This window comes from Pieris napi, chromosome 18 (genome assembly GCF_905475465.1).
Source record: "Pieris napi chromosome 18, ilPieNapi1.2, whole genome shotgun sequence".
Taxonomy (NCBI): domain Eukaryota; kingdom Metazoa; phylum Arthropoda; class Insecta; order Lepidoptera; family Pieridae; genus Pieris; species Pieris napi.
This window is the reverse complement of record NC_062251.1, coordinates 7,680,042-7,689,648: the sequence shown is the minus strand read 5'-3', so window position 1 is coordinate 7,689,648 and position 9,607 is coordinate 7,680,042. Positions and strand designations below refer to the sequence as shown.

General features: G+C 36.7%; 1 pseudogene; it reads right to left on the bottom strand.

Annotated features, from left to right (window-relative positions):
• Positions 1-1,768: 1,768 nt before the first annotated feature.
• Positions 1,769-7,129, bottom strand: LOC125058884 (annotated as a pseudogene).
• Between the last annotated feature and the right edge of the window lie 2,478 nt (positions 7,130-9,607).

Below are 9,607 nucleotides of genomic sequence, written 5' to 3'. Positions count from 1 at the left end.
ATTCATATTTACCATCAATTATTGTCCATCTAAAATTTTCTGGCAATTTTTCCGTGGGGCACCGCATGTGTGCATTACACCATACATTGCAGATGAATATAGTTCGTCCTATCGTATTCGTTTAATTTGTTGCAACAATTCTTGTTTTGTTTGTGGCAAACTGGAAGGATCATATCCTACGATTTTTTGTTTTATAATTTTTTCACTGTCATTTTTTTCCCTTTCTCAAATAACTCATACCGTCCTAGATTCAGATCATTCTTTGTTTTTAATGAATACATTCTTCATACATACTCTTCAATAATTTGAACCATTAATTTCTTCATCATCAATTGTTTCAATATCGATTTCAGATGATCTAAAATATTGTTGATTTTAAATATTGACCAATGATATTTTGTGTTTTAATTGAGTTTGTATATAGTCCTTGAGAGCTTGATTGCTAAATGTGGTAGCTTCTAAATTTGCGTGTTCATAAATTTCTTTTACAAATTCAGCATAACAATATTTCAAGTGAGCTAATGACATCACTCGTCGATTTGTAATAACTTCTTGCTGAATATAATTAATCAAGCGTTCTCTGGCAATTTTATGGCCATCTCGTTTCGTGTCCCAATCATTAGTTGGAGGTGGATTCATTCTCCTTTGGTATTTCCATTATTTTCTGCTTCTTTCAATGACAGACCAGTAGAAGATGCAACTGCAACTGGATTGCACCATGCTTTTTTGCCAAAAATTTCATACATAATCTACCAAAAGTATATTATAAAAATTCATTATATAAAATATATTTCATGAATAAGAAAATTGTTTATTGGTTTTATAAAATATTCAAGTAAATGTAAAATTTATGAAAATATTGAGTAATTTGTACTAACATCGTAAAACTGCCATGTTTTTCTATTATTTCCTGACTTATTGTTATGATCCTTAGTAGATTTATATATTTTTTTTAGGCTTCGTATTTTAGAATGACATTGCGGTCCGGTCACATCGTATCCTTTTTTTTCATATCTTGGGATATTTTATTCCATACTTGTTTTTGAGAAATTTTTCCACTGTTCAGAGTTCCTTCCATAGACCTATATAATTCCAATAATAATAATACGCAGGGTGAGTTCCACCTGTATGCTGAAGTTTCTCCTGTGCAAAAAAAAATAAATATAATTAAAATTCTCGCAAAATATATTATATGAAATAAAATGATAATAGAATTTCAGATGTTCATTAAACCTTCAAATTCTAGAGTTTCAGAGTTGAGATTATCACTATCAAGTCGTTCTTCAATAAAACTCTCTGAAGTCTCTTAAATAAATTCTTGATCTACTTGAACAGATGCGGAAGCTTCAGCTTTTCTTAACAGCTCAGTTGCAAAAAATACATCTACAAATAAAATAAATTTACCAAATATATATATATATTATTAATGAAAATAAATATCGTTTACATTGAGTTAGGTTATGCTATCCATTATTCAGGAAAAATGTATAAATAGCTGTTGAATATAAACTAAAATCAATTGTATTAAACTTATATTGCATAATTATATTTACCTCTTTCTGCACGAGCAGCTTCAGCTTCAGAAACGATAGCTTCTACTACAATTTCTCTTTCAGAATCATATAATGTGATTTTTCTTGTCGCCATCTTTAAACTTTGAATATCATATTTCAAAAACAATTTCAAAAATTGCGCCAAATTATTCTCAACGTTCACAACGACCCACTTTAGATGGGTCGTTGTGAGCGTTGCGTGAGCATTAGTCATGAGTGACGTTTTCGCCGTGACCACAACGACCGCGGTCGGTATGTGGAATGGCTAAAGAAGCATTTTGATCGTCGTGAGCGCTTAGTGGAACGCACCATAAATAATGCATTATTTTGTTAAGTATGGAATTAAGATATCCTTAATGTGAGCTGTATTAGAATTACCTAACATAACCAAAAATTTTCATAATTTTACTCAAGAACTGATCATCTGTAATGAGCGGATAATAAGAACCAATATTAGAAGGAACTGACTGGACTGGAGTTGAACTATATAAAGAATTTTTTTGATAACTTTTGTTTCTTAGGTTGGACAGTAGATGGAGCTTATTTATTGTGAGCTAACTTACAACTGATTTATTATTAGGTAACGGAGAAAAATCACTTGACAATAATACAGTTGAATACATTTTAGATGAATAATAATTATTCTCATGTTTTTTAATCTGAGCTGCTTTTTGAGGACAAAACCTGGATACTGCTAAGTGGTCCACAGTTTACACACTTCAAAAATTCAGCTGAGCATTCCTTATAGGAAAGACTGTTGGGTTATAAGTGTGCAGCGGTAGTCGCGTGCAGCAGTCCAGTTTATTAATAAGTGACAATTTAAAAACATAACAAGACCATAGCAACGCCAACTTTAAATAACGAACTATGACGATATAATATGTATGCAAATTACCAAAGAGTTTCCTCTAATACACCCCCTTGATTTGCATACACATTTAACAACAAATATGTACTAAATAGTCATTACAAAAATATACAGACATGCAATCTTAATCTACACCTAACATTGAGATGCAGCGGTAATGTTTCTGTCTTTGTAAAGCTTTTGTTAGCACATCCGCCGCCATCTCCTCGGTAGACACATACGATAATTGTATGTCAGTATTCTCCCTTAAAACACTTCTTATAAAATAATATTGAATATCGAAATGTTTAGTTCGGGCGTGGAAGACTGGATCCTCCGATAGAAATAAGGCACCTTGATTATCGCAGTACAACACTATGTTCCCGAAATCGCGCAACCCTATCTCTTTCATAAGACTATTCAGGTAAACTGCCTCTTTTATCGCCAAATTTAAACTAATATATTCGGCTTCGCACGTTGAAGTTGCTACGCATTTCTGTTTCTGGGATTTCCATGAAATCGCAGCCCCTCCTAACAAAAAAGCATACCCGGAGTATGACTTCCTATCTATAGGACAATTTGCCCAGTCAGCATCCGAATAACCAATTAAGCTCTTACCTGTTTTTCGATAAATCAGTCCATAATCGGCTGTCCTCTTAAGATAACGAAGTAATCTTTTCACCGCATTCCACTGTATCTGTCCAGGATTATCACAAAACGCTGCTAATCTTGTCACGGCGTGTGTGATATCCGGACGAGTTCCTGCTGAAAGATAAATCAAGCTTCCGATTAATTCTCTATATGGACATTCCTTCTCCAGCGGAATTTGTGAACCATCGGGTCTAAAATTCACCTCCATCGGCGTGGTCACTGTTTCTTTACAATTCTCCATGCCGAATTTTATCATCAAATCATTAATATATTTTTGTTGTGACAGTTTCGTGGCATACTCATTTTTGACAATGTCAATGCCTAAAATATATTTCGCCAGTCCATAGTCTTTTAAATCAAACTCTTTGGAAAGTTCATCTTTGAAAGATTGTATGAGACCTTTATTGCGTGAAACTATCAGTAAATCATCAACATAAACCGCTAAGTATATAGACGTATCAATGGAGTTACCGTCCAAATAGTAGAGACACGGTTCCTTCAAAGACTGTTTAAAATGCATTGACTTCAATTTATTGTCAAGTCTTTTGTTCCATTGACGTCCAGCTTGTTTCAAGCCATACAGTGATTTCTTCAATCGACATACATCTCCACCTGTCTTCAGATCATTTAACATCTTACGAGCCTGCTCTTTTAAGCTTTCGTCTCTTTCTTCTTTAATAATTCTACCTAAGCACTCTGTCAACAATTCTGGAACCTCCATATAAATTTCCTCGTCAAGATATCCATTCAGATATGCAGTATTGATATCCAACTGGTGTATCTCCATGTCTAATTCAACCGCGAGCGCTGTAAGCAGTCTTACCGTGTCTAGTCGGACGACAGGTGAAAAAGTGTTTCGGTAATCGATGCCATATCGTTGACTGTAGCCCTTGGCTACCAACCGTGCTTTCTTCTTCTCGGTTTTGTCAACGTTAAGCTTCGTTGTCAATACATATCGGCATCCTACCGCTTTTCGATTTCTCGGCTTTTGAACAATTTCCCATGTTTCATTTTTTACAAGACTTTTGACCTCAGACAATATTGCTTCCTCCCATAGAGCACGTTCAGCGCTACTTAGGGCATCCCCTAAGGAAGTTTCCACAGTCAACGCAACATCCTCAGGTAAAGTTTCTTCTGCACGGCCATTATTATCATTGGGTATCATTTTATAGACCTTCTTAGGTCGGCCAACTTGGCCTTTCTGAAGTTTTGGTCTTCCGGGACCTCTCTTATACGTTACCTCTGTATCAGCTTGCGCTATTTCACTATCTTCCTCATGACATAGAGAAGGTGAACCAAGGGGTGAATCAGTCGTCTCCACGATCATTTCTCGAGTTCCTGAATAAGATGTACTTGGTATTACGTCCACCTCTACATATTTCGGCTTCGGTGTATCAACATCAGCAGAAAATTGATCTAGCCGAAAAGGATCATGAGTAATTGCCGATTTCCTGTCATCATTAGTATCGAGCCTCGTCTTGCAGAATTTCACATCCCTAGCTATAATGGTTTTATGGTCTACTGGTATCCATACCTTATATCCCTTTTGGTTCATTGGATATCCAATAAATATTCCATTGACACTTCTGGCAGCAAATTTGTCCTTGGTTGGACTCTTGTCTAGAACATAAACTTCAGCTCCAAACTTCTGAAGATACTCAATCTTCACTGGAGAGCCAAACCACTTCTCGTACGGAATTGTACCACCCAAACTACTCGTGGGACAACGATTCCTAATATGACATGCCACCAATACAGCATCTCCCCAAAAACCTGCTGAGAGATTAGATGAAAGTAACATACACCTAGCCATTTCAACTAATGTCCTGTTCATTCGTTCTGCTACGCCATTCTGCTGTGGGGTTTGAGGTACAGTCAGTCTTCTTATTATCCCCTCTTGTTTCAGGAATTGATCAAACTTATTATTACAGTATTCTCCACCGTTATCAGTTTGTAAATACTTTATTCTCTTAGCGGTAAGGTTCTCAACATAGCTCTTGTATTCTTTGAAACATTCCAGAACACCACTCTTACTCTTCAGTAAGTAAACTTCGCACCATCTAGTACAATCGTCAATAAACGTGACAAAATATTTTGCACCACCGACAGTTTCATTTCGAATTGGCCCAACTACATCGGAATGGATGATGGACAGTTTTTCGTCACATGGTCCACTCGACTTGGAAAATGGGAAAGAAGTCATCTTACCCTGCACACAATACTTACAGTCGTATAAAATATTTATATTTGACATATCAACTTTAATGCCCACATGACCTAATACTTTTATTAAATCCTTCACATTTAAGTGACCTAAACGTTCGTGCCAGGATAGTAAATCGTTCTTAGTTTCGGAAATCGCAGAAACAGAAGCATGGCCCTCCCGCATATAATAAAGGTTGTTTTTTCGATCTGCTATGAACTTAATATTCCCTTCAGAATCGGTTACATAAGCTGAATCTTTCTTAAAAGTTACATTAAAACCTTTGCTTGTAATTTTAGATACGGAAATTAAGTTGCATCGCAAATCGGGAACATATAAAGTGTCTGATAGTTTTATCGGAACCTCCCCATTCAAACTCACAGTTCCTTTACCTTTTGCAAATGTACTCACATTGGTGGCCAAACTTAACTTACTACTGCAATTTGTCAAGGTGTCAAATTTTCCTTTCGATCTACAAAGGTGCGATGTACACCCACTATCTATGAGCCAGTTTCCTCCACATCCCGAACCAATCACTCCGTTACACTCTGAAACAGATAGAACACATGAGTTAAAATTCTCACTAGCACCTAACTCACTAACACATTTTGAGTCCTGCCTTGTTCCTTTACACGGGCATTCCGAAGCTTTATGCCCAAATTTATGACATCTGTAACATTTAAATTTAAACGCTTGATCCGGTTTATAATTCTGCGGATTTTTAGATGTAGAACTCTTCGTGGTTTTTCTCCTAGCGAACATTGCTGACGACCCCCTCTCTGTGTCCTTCCTTTGCTGTCGCCTAGAGGCATCTTCTTCAAGAATTTTAACTTTCAAAGAATTCGGGTCTGGCAATGAATCTCTAGTCTCCATCGCACATCTAAAGTTCTCATAACTTGGGGGCAGACTATAGAGTAAAATAATAGATGCAAGATCATTATTTATATTTATGTCCATGTCTAGTAACTTTTCTTTGGCTTCAAAGAAGCTTAACAGATATTCACGCATGTCGTCCTCCTCACACATTTTGTGTAATATGAGCTGCTTTAACAGTGTCGCTTTCTTAGCGGGACCCGAAGACGCGAAGATGCTTTCTAATTTGAACCAACATTCTCGCGACGTACTCGTCCCCTTAATGTGTCGTAGCTCACCTGGACTAATTGAGAGAATAATCTCCGCTCTCGCCTTTGCATCCGCCGCTTCCCAAAGCAACGCCTCTGCTGGCTCAGCTGGCTTCTTAATGCTACCATCCACATAGCCCCACACATCGCTCTTGATCAATAGAGCATGGGCCTGGATTCGCCATGAGTCGTAATTATCACGGCTTAGTAATTCTATCCGCACACTCGCCATCGTTACTAGGTTAAGCACTCTAGTTCCCCCTTTTTTTTTATTAATTTACTAGACTATGACTGGGTCCATAACCTTTGTTGGGTTATAAGTGTGCAGCGGTAGTCGCGTGCAGCAGTCCAGTTTATTAATAAGTGACAATATAAAAACATAACAAGACCATAGCAACGCCAACTTTAAATAACGAACTATGACGATATAATATGTATGCAAATTACCAAAGAGTTTCCTCTAATAAAGACCACCTGAACACTTTGAACATACCTGATCGTTTCTACATACTTTGGCACTGTGACTAAATCTCATGCATTTAAAACATTGCATGAGAGGCGGACTGTAAGTGAAAACTCTATAATGCCAGTTGTCTAAATAAACATACCGAGGGAGAACAGTTCCTTCAAAGGTAATGCTTATAGTAGTGAGGGGTTCCAGACCATCACCAGTTCTTTTCATAAAACGTCTAACACCAACAATTTCAAAGTCTGCCATTAGTTTGTGGTATAAATCCGCGTTACTGCATTCGTATTAGTATTTTTTATGTGATCATAACCAAATTTTTCACTCCAGTAAGCCCTAGTGTTTGGAAATTTTATAACTGAGGTGTAAATCAGAATGCCTAGAAATTTATTTAGGATATTTTCATTTATAATTTCAGGATTGGAGATTTGTTTCTGGGCTGCGTATAAGTTACTTTGTTCTACAATTTACTTTTTTAGATCTAATGTAAAATAAAATGAAAAAAAATCATTCGGCGTGTTACAAGACATCAATGCTTTTAAAATTTTATAAACTCCTTTATTAATTCCGATCATAACACCGGCATTATCGGTGCCCAGTCCCACTAAATTTTCAATCTTCAAGCCCATCTCATCCTGCACTGTTTTAATAATGGCAGTTACAATACCGCTAGCATCGCACGTCTCTAATTGGCTCAACGCTAAAAACGTAGACGTTATTTTCTTCATTGAAGAACTGAAATACCTTATAACAATACCTAGGTACTTGTGTACAGTTATGTCCGTCGATTCATCAATTATTAGACTATATTTACTGTCACCAATATCCTGTTTCAAGATTGATATAAAATGTGGCGCCAGAACATTTTTAATAATTTCACTACACTTTGTACGATGAAGTTTTAATTCGCAAACTGTTTCTGAGTCTGCACACAGTGAGCTAAGGTGGTCTATGGGTAAAACTGCAGTGTGTTCAGCCACAAACATTGACAGAAGAGCCTCAGCACGATATACTTCTAGTTTCTCAGATGTATCAACTTATTCTATAGAAAGTATTCCCAGGCCCGAGGAAAACGGTTTAAGTTTTTCTTTGTGTTTTTTTGATTCCAAATGCCGCTTAATTTCAAATATTCTCGCATTAAATTCCGTTTTGCAAAATGTACACATTGCTTTGTTTTTATTTTCAAACACAGGTAAAAGCCACTTTTTGTTTTAACTCCTCATGTTTTATTTATTTATTTTTTATTCAAATCATCTTGTGAAATCTTGTCATCAATCTACAAATTTAAATTATTGTTCAATGTAAATCGCGATACATATGACCCCGCTGTTTCCTCTGTCCAGTCCGGGATTGATAGTTGGACCGTAGTATCACCCATATCATTTATTGCTTGTGTCTCTTGAATTTCTTGATCATGTGAAGATGTGTTTGTTTGTGGTACTATATTTGTCATCTGAGGTGCTAGTGTGCCTGCTTGATAGTACTGAGGTTGATGTATGGGTGACTGATTTGAAGTACCTGTATATTGTAATGGTGATGGCATAGAGTTATGAGATGGTGATGGCAAAGAGTTATGAGATGGTGATGGTATAGAAGTTGAACTACTTGACCGTAATCAAAAATCATTTAGTATCATTGTTTTTGGAGCCATTACTCTATGTGACATTGTAAGATTTCCCATCTCAGCTTCGAATAAAGTTTCATTTGTTATTTTTTCAGCCAACAACTGTTGCTGTTTATTTTTAAATTCTCGAAGTTTCAATGCTACCATTTTTCCGTTAATGTTGTAGCGATCCTCTTGATATGTCGGCCGTTTAAAGTGGTCCTGAACGGATAGCAAAACGTCTTTTGTTAGATCTTCATTATTTTTCCGCTTTGTTTGCCGTTTAGATGCCGAACCATGAGCAGACGAAGTTGAAGCAGTAATTGAGGTGAAAGCCGCAGGACTCTGAGCAGAAAAATTTTCAGTAACATCTAACTCTGAATGCGCTGCTTCTTTTTCAGGCACTGATGTTGCACCCGATGATTCCATCACGTTAATCTGTACTTAGTGGTTATAAAATAATTAAACACTTATATAATTTTTGGTTTGCTAAAATATCTTGAACGCGGCGGGGTACAGCATTCCAAGGATGACAGGTGTCAGCTGTCATTATCTGTTCAGGCATTGACGTCAAGTTTGAATCAACCGTTTCTTCCAAGGCATCTGAATCCGAAGTGTTCGTGATCTCCTCATTCTCCTCCTCCTCTGTATCCAAAGCTTCTCCTATATCAGCCACAAGAGCTAGTCTCTGCATGTTAAATTTGGGACATCTCATAACGACATGGGTCAAGTCTGCCCCATCAGCTTCACAGTAAGTGCATTTGTTATTGTCAATTATCTTCATACGATGTAAATGGGCAGGTGTTTGGCAGTGTCTAAATCTAATAGGCCATCCTTAAAACAATACTATTTTTATTTTGACCACTGCACCCATCACAAACGAGCCGAATTTTGGTAGCTTGTTCATATTTTTCAACTGACACAAGCTGTGGAAGACAGCGCTTGCAATTTCGTTGGAGGCTTTTGGTAAAATATCTTCCGTCCACGTGTAAGAATAGACATTTTCTTTCTTAAGCGCCGTTTTCGAGTGTCCTACAACAACAGTAAAGTTGTAAATATACAGTTGCCGGGAATAATACGTTATTTGATCCGGTATTTTGGGCATCGGTTGATTCTTTTGGCAATCAAAGCTCAAAATTAACAAATTTTCATTACTTTCTTTC